Here is a 13,484-nt window from a genome sequence, read left to right as displayed (position 1 = left end):
TACGCCCACGCTTTTTACATCCCATCGTCTCAATGTCAACCTACTCATTGAAGTCGAGCGATTTAACTGTAATAGAAAATGACGCCGTCAGCACGAGTCCGTATTAAGTTTTCACGCAACGGATCAACGCTTCTCGACAAGAATTCCCGCACAATTTCGCGACGTTGTGGAATCTTCGGTGGACAATCACGGCCCGACTATAATTATATAATGTAAACAAAGTGCAACACGCTGCCTTGCTGAACAGTACAAGTACAAAACGAAATACAAATACATAAAGAAAAAGAAGAAAAAAAAGAAAAAAAAAATCGCGTCTTCGATTTAATGGACGGGAATGATTACCGGTAGTTAAGGGATATCAAAACGAAGATAAAAAAAACGACGACAAATTGTTAAGCCGTTAAGTGATGGAAGAGAACAAAAGAAAAAAAAAGAATAAATAAATAAAAAGAAAGAGGCTCCGTTGTGCATGTGGCAACGGTCCGGATCCGTCGATCATACTATGCATGCACGAAGGTTAAATCAACGACGGTGAATATGCGTTTGTTCACAGATACCTCAGTTGCCGTGGCCTCAGACCCTTTCGAGTTTTACAATCACTTTTCGCTGCAATGCGTGTCTTGTCCGTCTGTCTGTCGTATTTATGATTTAGAGAGAAAGAGAGAGAAGGAGAGAAAGAGAGAGAGAGAGAGAGAGAGAGAGAGAGGGGCGTAGCGTGGTAGTACCTTGCACTTGTGTAAATTCATGGATAATGTGTATATAGGTAATATTGTGTACAGTCGTCGCGATAATTGTGTTAACGCGCGTCTACTTGGCTGGCTTGCGACATTTTGTGTGTTTAGCGAAAAATTATATACCGATATCAATCCTTGCTTCGAGTCTGCGTCCGGATCGTACAGAACAAACGATCGCTTCGACTGTCATTCACATGCGTTTTTTTCCCCCCTTGATGTGTGTGGCCCAGCTGACCACGAATGTAACTGTCACGTAACATAGATGTAGAACCGTTGCGTTTACGTATATGTTATGTAACAGTTGCGTCTGTTGCGTTTGCTGGGATGCAGATCAAATTCATTCGAGCAGGTGATCAACTCGATCAGTTCGGAAAATGTAGGAGATACAAGAATATGTGATTACAACGTGTGAACCGGAATAGCGTCGTCCAATATTCGAGCGCTGAGAAGGCAAGACAAATTTTTGTATCTCCTACGTCCTTCCATAATTTAATCGGTCACACGGGTCACACAACGGATACACGTGTATATACATATACATATATATATATATATATATATTTATCCCGTGAATTACATGCGTCTCTTCTTCCCTCGCTGATCGTTCTTCCGTCATGCGTCTCCGAGCCGAAGAGATCCGTGATCATCACACAACCTCCGCGTAACGACCTCCGCGTAACGACTTCCATAATTAGTAAATACACGGGGCTTTTCCCATGTCGAACGGTTGATTCTAGGCGGGCTTATATCTCTCCGTCTATACATTTGCGATGTTAATAATCGAGCGCGATCGAGGAGGAACGATGTTCGCTCCGACCAAGCCTATCCGATAAAGAGCCTAATTACGTTTTACGCCTCCGCAAAATCACAATCCGGATTAGCTCCGGGAAAGAGATCCACGCACAAATGCGAAATGCTTCTCCCCGGCACCCGAAGCCGGGCTCACGAAGCGAGACGACACTGCCAAAAAATCTATTACGTACAGCCGCTCGATACGACCGACAAATTCCATCGCCCGTCCTCCTACCATGTGGATCATCCTGAATTTATCTAAATAATGGATAATCTTCCGCGTCTGAGGCTCGGCAATAAGATACACTTCTCATCATAAGCTACAATAGTTGTACTTATTTCTTCTCTATTTTGTCATCAGTCTCTGAATGTTAATGCGGCTACGAGCAACACGTGCATCGTTCGTATGCGACGGACTCCTACAGGAATGCACGGGGAACGAGTGATAGAACGACGCATGTGAGCGCGGAATTCGCCGTATTATTATTATTATTATATTATTATTATATTTTACAGAGTGCGGATATTAGATATAAAGATATGTATAGATAGACCGTACACAGACAGAGACGTACACACAATGCGAGCGCGCAAGCACGCGCTGTACACGCGCACACATGTACACATATTGTTCCGTTATCGCCGTTATACCATCCGTGTAACATAACATTGCAAATAAACTTGCAGTTTATTAACCGATCAAACCTGTGACTCTTTCCACCAAACAACCAAACTCTTTCCTGCTCTGTGAGATTACTAGAAATAAACGTTCTCGCGCTTGTGCATATCTATTCAATTTGATGCACCTCGTATCAAAAGAGGACCAACGAAGACGAGAGTAAGAGGTTTTCGATTAAATAATTGAAGAAATAAAAACTTATATTTTATACATCTTTGGTTTCTTTCTATAGAAAATCTGTTAAAAACTAATTTTTTCCGGCTAATAAAAAATTTTTTTGATATAATTATACATAATTATACACTACTAAAAAAAAAATAGGGAACACTTTCCAGACACCAAAAATTAGGCTATTTTCAAATGACTGTAACTCGATGAAAAATCATCGTAGATAAAAAATAAAAAAAGCATTTTGAAGCTTGAAGATCGAGCTTTAACGTTCTACCAGCAGATTTTCAAAATTCTTTTAACTTCCTTGTCTTATGCAGTAAAAAAGCACACCTTGTTTTGTTCGTTAAAATTTCGTATTTTTAACACTTTGCAGATCGACCAACAAATTTTTTTCGAATAATTCAAGTAAAATTTCATAAACTACAACATTTTACCTACAAAATGCTTTTTTAAAAATTTCTCTACGATTTTTTTTAATCGAGTTACGCAACTTTGAAGCTAAACCTGCATTTTTTACAAATGATATACGTACTCCGTGAAAAATCATCGTAGACAAAAAATCAAAAAACCATTTTAAAGCTCGAAGTTTCAGCTTTAACATGCTTTTAACGGTTTTCAAAAATTTTCTCAATTTCTTAGTACTGTGCCCCAAAAAAGATACACTGTTTTTTCCTTAAAATAACGTATTTTTAACAGCCTGTAGCTCAATAAAAAAATTTTTCTCGACAAATCCAATGCAAGTGCCTCAAAGTATGACATTTTCTCTACAAAATGCTTTTTTTAAAATTTTTTCTACGATTTTTTTTGACCGAGTTACAAGACTTTGAAGATATACATTTTTTACAGTACATTTTTCCGAAAAATGACGTCTACCGCCGACATTAGCATTACCCAATGTGCACTACGTGGAGGTTGCCGGTCGGATTTTTGTACATCGTGTGTGTATGTGTGTGTGTGTGTGCGTGTGTGAGTGTGTGCGCGCGCGTGTGTGTGTGTGTGTATGTGTCACAGCAGAGATAAGGAGCTCACAGTTCGTCACTTCTGCAGTATTTAACGACTCCAAACCTTCTTTACTGTGTATGTGTGTGTGTGTGTGTGTGTGTGTGTGTGTGTGTGTCACAGCAGAGATAAGGAGCCCACAGTTCGTCACTTCTGCAGTATTTGACGACTCCAAACCCTCTTTAATGTGTATGTGTGTGTGTGTGTGTGTGTGTGTGTGTGTGTGTGTCACAGCAGAGATAAGAACCTCGCAGTTTGTCACTTCTGCAGTATTTAATGACTCCAAACCCTCTCTGCTGTGTGTATATGCGCTCGCGCGCATGAGAGTTCAATAGTGGGTATTTCCTCCTCTCTGATCAATTACTGCTTGCAAGCGTTCTCGCATATTTATACATCTTGCAATACAATCTTGCGGAATGTTGTGCCAAATTTCCGTTAAAATTTCTGCCAATTTTTCTAAATTTCGCAGCTGTTCCTTGCGACGCCTTAATCGTCGTTCCATTTCATCCCAAATGTGCTCGATTGGATTTAAGTCCGGGCTATTGGTGGGATGATTTAACAGTCTAATTGCGTGTCGTTGAAAAAAACGTCGCGTTATATTCGCCGTATGAGGTCGAGCGTTGTCCTGCATGAAAATAAAGTTCCGACAGGTTCGATTTAATAGCAAAACGTGTGGTCGTAGAATATCGTTGATATAACGAACACACACGAAATACACGCCATTGAACACTCATGCGCGCGCGCGCATACCCACACAGCAGAAAGGGTTTGGAGTCATTAAATACTGCAAAAGTGACAAACTGCGGGGTCCTTATCTCAGCTGTGACACACACACACACACACACGCACGCACGCACGCACGCACGCACGCACGCACGCACGCACGCACGCACGCACGCACGCACGCACGCACGCACGCACGCACGCACGCACGCACGCACGCACGCGCACGCACGCACGCACGCACGCACGCACGCACGCACGCACGCACGCACGCACGCACGCACGCACGCACGCACGCACGCACGCACGCACGCACGCACGCACGCACGCACGCACGCACGCACGCACGCACGCACGCACGCACGCACGCACGCACGCACGCACGCACGCACGCACGCACGCACGCACGCACACACGATGTGCAAAAATCCGACTGGCAACCTCCACGTGGTGCACATTGGGTAATGCTAATGTCGACGGTAGACGTCATTTTTCGGAAAAATGTACTGTAAAAAATGTATATCTTCGAAGTTCTTGTAACTCGGTCAAAAAAAATCGTAGAAAAAATTTTAAAAAAAGCGTTTTGTAGAGAAAATATCATACTTTATGGCACTTGTATTGGATTTGTCGAGAAAAATTTTTTTATTGAGCTACAGGCTGTTAAAAATACGTTATTTTAAGGAAAAAACAGTGTATCTTTTTTAGAGCATAGTACTAAGAAATTGAGAAAATTTTTGAAAACCATTAATAGCATGTTAAAGCTGAAACTTCGAGCTTTAAAATGGTTTTTTCATTTTTTGTCTACGATAATTTTTCACGGAGTACGGATATCATTTGTAAAAAATACAGGTTTAGCTTCAAAGTTGCGTAACTCGGTCAAAAAAAATCGTAGAGAAATTTTTAAAAAAGCATTTTGTAGGTAAAATGTTGTAGTTTATGAAATTTTACTTGAATTATTTGAAAAAAATTTGTTGGTCGATCTGCAAAGTGTCAAAAATACGAAATTTTAACGAACAAAACAAGGTGTACTTTTTTACTGCATAAGACAAGGAAGTTAAAAGAATTTTGAAAATCTGCTGGTAGAACGTTAAAGCTCGATCTTCAAGCTTCAAAATGCTTTTTTTATTTTTTATCTACGATGATTTTTCACCGAGTTACAGTCATTTGAAAATAGCCTAATTTTTGGTGTCTGGAAAGTGTTCCCTATTTTTTTTTTAGTAGTGTATATGAAAATCATGCATAATTATATATAATTATATATATGGACTTATATAGTTTTTAATATACATATTAAAGATAATTATATATAATTATATTTACATATGAATGACATAGAAAAAATTTTTTATCTGGTTGAAAAGCGAGTAACATTTGCACGATCTTCTTCTACCAATTACGCAGTTTAAACAATAGTGAGTATATTACTGATAATATCAGATCATTTTAGCTTCCTAAATTGTTTTGTTTATATTTTTCTCTTTGATATTTTCCTCCGTAATATATTTTGAAATATAAAATCGCTGTGCAGCGTTAACCATCTTTAAAACAGAGTAGAAAATAACTACCAAATCATTAACAATATCGATAAGTGTCATCAAAATTTCATGAATCTTTTACATGTTCTTTAACCTGCTGACCAACATATTTATAGATGACTTTTTATACAATCAACAATTAAAAATAATAAGACTACTGAGAGTCAGCGCAGGTATAGGAGCGCAATCAAAGATATTATTATACCTATAATTATTTATTCATTTTAAGCAAAATAACAAAACCGAACGTTTTGACTCACTTTGGAGTCATCTTCAGCGTATCAAAGTTAAAAATTCTAGCCGTCGTCAGTCATCAAAAACAGGAAACAGTTGAGTGACCAACGGTTTACCAAATCCATAATGGCATCTTTACCATCGCAGGAAAAGACTCTTCTTTATATAACTATCGTATATTTTATTTTAAATGGCGCATAATTATTTACACTAATACTGTCTTAACGTGACTCACTCATTACAACTGATAAAAACTAACAAAAACTTGGATAATTTTTGTCGTTAAAAATTGAATTTCTTTTGTCAAAATATACACAACTCATTTATCGTTCTGCAACAAAATGTGCTTTTTGTCTCAAACAAGAATGTAGTTATTTTTTGCTAAGCTTTTGATCTATTTAGAATCTTTTCGCTGCAATCGTTTCGCTAAAAACAATGACTATGCTAGCTTAATAGACGTACAGTCTTACTGCATTTTATTTCACTATTTTGTAAATAAGTAATAAACTCAAAAATAGTTTTATTTTAATATAATTTAAGCTCAAAAGTTATAATGTAAGTACTTGAAAAGTGCAGATTATTTTATATAAATTATTTCATTTATATATTTTATATATTATTTTATATATTTTATATAATAAATTTTATAATAAAAAAATTTCTATTTTTTAATATTTTCATTTTTTTTTAAAACTTTGCGGCTTTCAGCGCTTGGCAAAAAGTGTATGTATAAGAATATTTTTTTCCCCGCGTTTGCATGTTTATTCTTCAAACTTCAGACTAGTGAAATATGGTTTGTGAACTCTATGGTTTTCCGTAACGTTTATCAAAATACGCGCTAACAGATTAATATAGTAAGTTTCGTTTTCCGTACTGAAGTAGTGTATATTTACGTGTAATAAATTGTTGGATAGAAATACTTTTCAGAATTAAATGTTGACATTAATCTAGCGTAACACATTCATTTTAAAAAGCAATGAATCTCTATCAATATATTCAAGAGATTTTCATCACTAGATTAAAATATAATTTCTCACTCACCGACACACGATGCGCAGCAGCGGAGTTTTCAACGTCGACCTGTAAAATACATATAAATATTATGCATATTATAGTAGCGTTCGCAGTAATTAATATTGCTAAAAAACTGATTCCGTTACATGCACAATGAGTTTTTATTCATGTTTTTTAAATCACAAATTCTTACCTCGTGGTTGCTCCGCTGTTGCCTGGCGCCTCCCAGATCCTTCTCCTCCTCTCTCGTTCCTCTCGTCCCTACTCTTTTATGGCATTCACTTAGGAAAACACTGCTACTTAGTTTTAGCAATAATCACTTCGACGTTCGCGCGGCATCCTGGACGATACTCGCGTCGACGATGCACAATGGTCGCGTGACATCCTGGACAACACTCTCGTTGACGGTACATAACGATCACGTGATGCCTGGACGGGATTCCCGTGCACGACGCGCAGTTCGTGACATTACGTCAACGGAAAGTTAACGCGAAACGACGAAAGCGTTATCCGCACCCATCCGTCACCCGCGACGGTCAATCCGCGACGCTACCGGGGAAGTTAACGCGGCAGACGACGAATCTCGAACGCCAGGAAATCGCGCAGCGTCATCTTCACGTCGCGTCGCGCGACGTAACATAACCTTTCGACGGCCGGTGGCCGCGGCCGTCGCTAACACACAAATACACGCGTGTCTTCGGACGATTGTTATGTCCGCGTTCTCGCGTACGTTGGTAAACATATGAATGGAGACCGAAAAACAAACAGCGGATTGAAAAATGCGATCGACCAACGCCGTCACTAGCGCGACGAGCTCCGGTCGAACGGTGTCTCATGAAATTCGCAATCTAACAAGTTCCCGTCCGGTGCACTTGTGAATACGACGGTAACCTAACCACCTGATATAAAGATCGCGCGGCACTTAGCACTTGCACGACACTTTCAACGTGCGCGATACGCAATTTATTATGTCGCAGCAACGCGAGCTGCGATTCGCGTCACTCGGGCACGACGAGAATGACGTTAGCTGCCGGACGACTCTCGAACGACGGGGACGCGCGAACAGCTTCACGCGATACATAACCGTTGAGCCGTTGGGCCATTGGGATGGTTGGCCGCAACCGTTGTTAATACATACCGCACACGCGTCTTTAAACGATTGTTATGTCCGCGTTCTCGCGTACGTTGATAAACGTACGAATTGAGATTGAAAACAAACACCCGCGAATCGAAAAATGCGATCGACCGACTGCCGACGGATCACTGACGCCGTCGCTCTCACGACGAATCACGGCGAATTTCTATTGTACGGACTCTCACAAAACTCGCGGTCTGACAACAGATTGCTGGAACACTGATGAGTACGATGACGATCACCTTGATTTGAAGATCGCACGGCATTTTGCACGACGCTTCCGACGTCGACCGACGCGCAGTTTATTAGCGCTATTAGCAATCGGCGCGGTCAGCTTCACGCGACTAACGCGACCTCATATCAAGTAGCGCCTATAGTTACTAAGAGGTCGCGCTAGTCGCGTGAAGCTGACCGCACTGATTGCTAATGGCGCTAATAAACCGCGCGTCGGTCGACGTCGGAAGCGTCGTGCAAAATGCCGTGCGATCTTCACATCAAGGTGATCGTCATCGTACTCATCAGTGTTCCAGCAATCTGTTGTCAGACCGCGAATTTCGTGAGAGTCCGTACAATGGAAATTCGCCGTGATTCGTCGTGAGAGCGACAGCGTCAGTGATCCGTCGGCAGTCGGTCGATCGCATTTTTCGATCCGCGGGTGTTTGTTTTCAGTCTCAATTCGTACGTTTATCAACGTACGCGAGAACGCGGACATAACAATCGTTTAAAGACGCGTGTGCGGTATGTATTAACAACGGTTGCGGCCAACCATCCCAATGGCCCAACGGCTCAACGGTTATGTATCGCGTGAAGCTGTTCGCGCGTCCCCGTCGTTCGAGAGTCGTCCGGCAGCTAACGTCATTCCCGTCATGCCCGAGTGACGCGAATCGCAGCTCGCGTTGCTGCGACATAATAAATTGCGCATCGCGCACGTTGAAAGTGTCGTGCAAATGCAAAGTGCCGCGCGATCTTTATATCAGGTGGTTAGGTTACCGTCGTATTCACAAGTGCACCGGACGGGAACTTGTTAGATTGCGAATTTCATGAGACACCGTTCGACCGGAGCTCGTCGCGCTAGTGACGGCGTTGGTCGATCGCATTTTTCAATCCGCTGTTTGTTTTTCGGTCTCCATTCGTATGTTTACCAACGTACGCGAGAACGCGGACATAACAATCGTCCGGAGACACGCGTGTATTTGTGTGTTAGCGACGGCCGCGGCCACCGGCCGTCGAAAGGTTATGTTACGTCGCGCGACGCGACGTGAAGATGACGCTGCGCGATTTCCTGGCGTTCGAGATTCGTCGTCTGCCGCGTTAACTTCCCCGATGGCGTCGCGGATGACCGTCGCGGGTGACGGATGGGTGCGGATAACGCTTTCGTCGTTTCGCGTTAACTTTCCGTTGTCGTAATGTCACGAACTGCGCGTCGTGCACGGGAATCCCGTCCAGACATCGCGTGATCGTTATGTACCGTCAACGAGAGTGTTGTCCAGGATGTCACGCGATCATTGTGCATCGTCGACGCGAGTATCGTCCAGGATGCCGCGCGAACGTCGAAGTGATTATTGCTAAAACTAAGTAGTAGTGTTTTCGTAAGTGAATGCCATAAAAAAGCAACAAGCAGGAACGAGAGAGGAGGAGGAGAACCTGGCAGGCGCCTGGTAACGGCGGAGCAATCACGAGGTAACCATTTGTGATTTAAAAAAAGACGAATGAAAGCTCATTGTGCATGTAAACGAGATCAGTTTTTGCAATATTAATTACTGCGGACGCTACTATAATGTGCATAATATTTATGTGTGTTTTACAGGTCGACGTTGAAAACTCCGCTGCTGCGCATCGTGTGTCGGTGAGTGAGAAATTATATTTTAATCTAAAGATGAAAATCTCTTGAATATATTGATAGAGATTCATTGCTTTTTAAAATAAATGTGTTACGCTAGATTAATGTCAACATTTAATTCTGAAAAGTATTTACATCCCACAATTTATTGCGCGTAAATATACACTACTTTTCAGCACGTATAATAAAACGAAACTTACTATATTAATCTGTTAGTGCGTATTTTGAACGTTACGGAAAACCATAGAGTTCACAAACCATATTTCACTAGTTTGAAATTTGAAAAATAAACATTCAAGCACGTGGAAAAAAAAAATTCTTATACACTTTTTACCAAGTGCTGACAGCCGCAAAATTTTCAGAAAATTGAAAATATTGAAAAATTGAGGCTTTTTCATTATAAAATTTATTGTATAAAATATACAAAATAATATATAAAATATATAAATGAAATAATTTATATAAAATAATCTGCATTTTTCAAGTACTTACATTATAACTTTTGAGCTTAAATTATATTAAAATAAAACTATTTTTGAGTTTATTACTTATTTACAAAATAGTGAAATAAAATGCAGTAAGACTGTACGTCTATTAAACTAGCATAGTCATTGTTTTTAGCGAAACGATTGCAGCGAAAAGATTCTAAATAGATCAAAAGCTTACCAAAAAATAACTACGTTCTTGTTTGAGACAAAAAGCACATTTTGTTGCGGAACGATAAATGAGTTGTGTATATTTTGACAAAAAAAGTTTAATTTTTAACGACAAAAATTATCCAAGTTTTTGTTAGTTTTTATCAGTTGTAATAAGTGAGTCACGTTAAGACAGTATTAGTGTAAATAATTATTTGTCAGCTAAAATAAAATATATCATTATAATGCATATGGAAAAGTGTCATTTTTTTGCGACATTGCTACGGGTAAAGATGCCACTACGGATTTGGCAAACCACTGGTGACTCGACTGTTTCCTGTTTTTGGTGACTGATGACGGCTAGAATTTTTTACTTTGATACGCTGAAGATGACTCCAAAGTGAGTCCGAAACGTTTGATTTTGTTCTTTTGCATAAGATGAATAAATAACACAGGTGTACATACATAATTAGGGGGGTTCTTGTGCTTTGAATGACGTTTCTATAGGATTTTGATGTGCTGAAGATGACTATGTTATCCGTTTTTTTTCTATTACCCTCTATTTTTTAAGTAATTGCAAAAACAAACATAGGTTACGCCGCGCGCGGGATCCATTTATGCTTTAAATTTAGTAACTTTTTAACAAATGGTTGGAAATTAATTTTTTAAAAAAAGATTTAAACCAGAAACATATAGCTAATTAGCCCAAATGGTTAAATATTTTTTAAGATTTTTGTTTTTTAATTATTTGGTTTTATATTTCGAAATTTATCATTTTTTTACGATTTTTCACGATTTTTCCAAGTTTTTTGTTTACGGTTTGCGTAAAACATTTTTATAAGTTGCGAAAAAATATTTTCTGTATTGTGGGAACACATCTGCGTAAAATGCCGTAAAGCTGACCTCGTTATCATTTTTTCTTTAGCCAGAAAATATTCATAAAGAATTCAAGTTAAAAAAAATGTTTTTGCGACTATTTAAAAAATGGAGGGCAATGGAAAAAATAAACAACGTAGTCGTTTTTAGCACATCAAAATCCTATACAAACGTCATTTAAAGTTCAAAGCACAAGACCCCCTCCCCCCTCCTTTAATTTTGTTGACCTGTGTAATTATAAGAACATTAATATCTTTGATTTTGCTCCTATACTCATGCTGACTCTTAGTAGCCTTATTTTCAATTATTTATTGTTTAAGTTTCGAGTATCCCGAGTCACATATTATTATTTTGACTTTTTTATAGTTTTAGACTTAGAATTTTGTTGACTTTATCGAGAATAAAATAGCGCCGTTTCAGAACCGATCGCCTTTCGGTCCGGAAAGATATAAACTTTTTTTATTTGAGCTTTATATTATTATATTTTTCTAAAATTACTAACAGCATTTGCAGTAAAAAGTTTTATAAAAAAAATCAATTATAAAAATAATCGAAATTTAAGATGTATTGGATTGTTACGTAAATTTGTCCGTTTTTTTTTCCTTTTTTAACGAGTGTTTAATTGGAAAAAAAATCCGAACGAACTTATGTAACAACCAATAATAAAATAATAAAAAATGTTATAGTATAAACTTAAATTAATTTACTTTGCAATAAATATATAAGTGTACATATATTTTATACTAAATAAGTAATATACTCCACTTAAATTGTTAAAAGTTGATATAGTTGGCTTCTAGTCCTCTAGTGATTAATACCTCAAGATAGAGAAAATAGCGACAAATCTATGTATACACTAATAAGGTGCCAAAAGGAGCAGTAAAGGGTTCAATTCTTGTCTCTTAATTTTAAACTATATTGTTTAATACATAAATATATATTTTATTACTTATCAATTTTATTAGTTTTTAATTTCTTTTTTAATTAACTCTTTTCTTACATGAGGAAAAAAATTTAGTGTTCTCAATAAAAATTGTTTCATCGAAGCATTTTTTACCTGTAACCAAATATTTTGTTTTATATAACAAAAAATTTGGTTGCTTCTACAAAATACATGTAAATAAAGAAATATTTGTTTGTTATGTCAACTAGATAGTTTTGTTCGGTATATTTTAACCAAATTATTTTGTTGTCACAACAAAACATAGTATATGAAACAGTGTCTAAATTCTGCCATTACTGCCTACGATACCAATTTCTTTTCGAATTATGTTGCAAAAATATTAATTATTACAAAATGTGATATAATAATGTAAAAACTGCTATACAATGTGATAGAAGACACTTTCTAATTTGTTTTCGTATTTACAAAGTTTTTATGCTTATAAGTTTTATTTTTAGCTTTGTTTAAAAAATATTATCAAAAGCAAAGTGGTATGCTAGCATTGGTGACTTTCCTCTACATTTTTGAATAATTTAACTTCTTTTCTTTATACCTTCCACGTCGAAAATAATAAATCACGTAATATATTACAATTGATAAATTATAAAAGTAATCACGTAAAGCAAGTTGAAAAATATAGCGATTTGATAAAATAAGAAACATAAAAAAAAGAAAGAGATTTACTTAAATATAAAGCTACTGTATTTTGTACGTGAATTAGTACGTGAATAATACTTAACGCTTCAAGATCTAATTGGAGATTTTATGACCTAGAATTTTTCAATTTTGAGTTATTCGTTAGATGATAAACGAAAAAGATTGCTCCCTCCTCTTAAAAGAAATTATTGAGGACGTATCAGCTAAGTTTTCGCCGTCGATTTAGTCAGTCATGTTTCATACAGTAAGGGATGAAAATCGATCGTGTGCCACCAGTGACCCGGTTAAATCGATGAACTTGCATTTTTCGCCAGTAAGTGAATCATGTTTATTGCTACTTTTAGCCTTAATTTCGATATATAATGTAAGCAAAAAATTATTTTTGTTTTAATAAATATAAAAATTTATAATAAATACATATTGAAATAACAGAACGCTCTGCAAAAGAAATTCTATTTTCTTAGAAATTTGATAAAATGTTATAAAAATCTTTTAAATGAGTATTTATAATAAAATA

This window comes from Solenopsis invicta, chromosome 11 (assembly GCF_016802725.1).
Source record: "Solenopsis invicta isolate M01_SB chromosome 11, UNIL_Sinv_3.0, whole genome shotgun sequence".
NCBI lineage: Eukaryota > Metazoa > Arthropoda > Insecta > Hymenoptera > Formicidae > Solenopsis > Solenopsis invicta.
Note: the sequence above shows the minus strand (reverse complement) of the source record.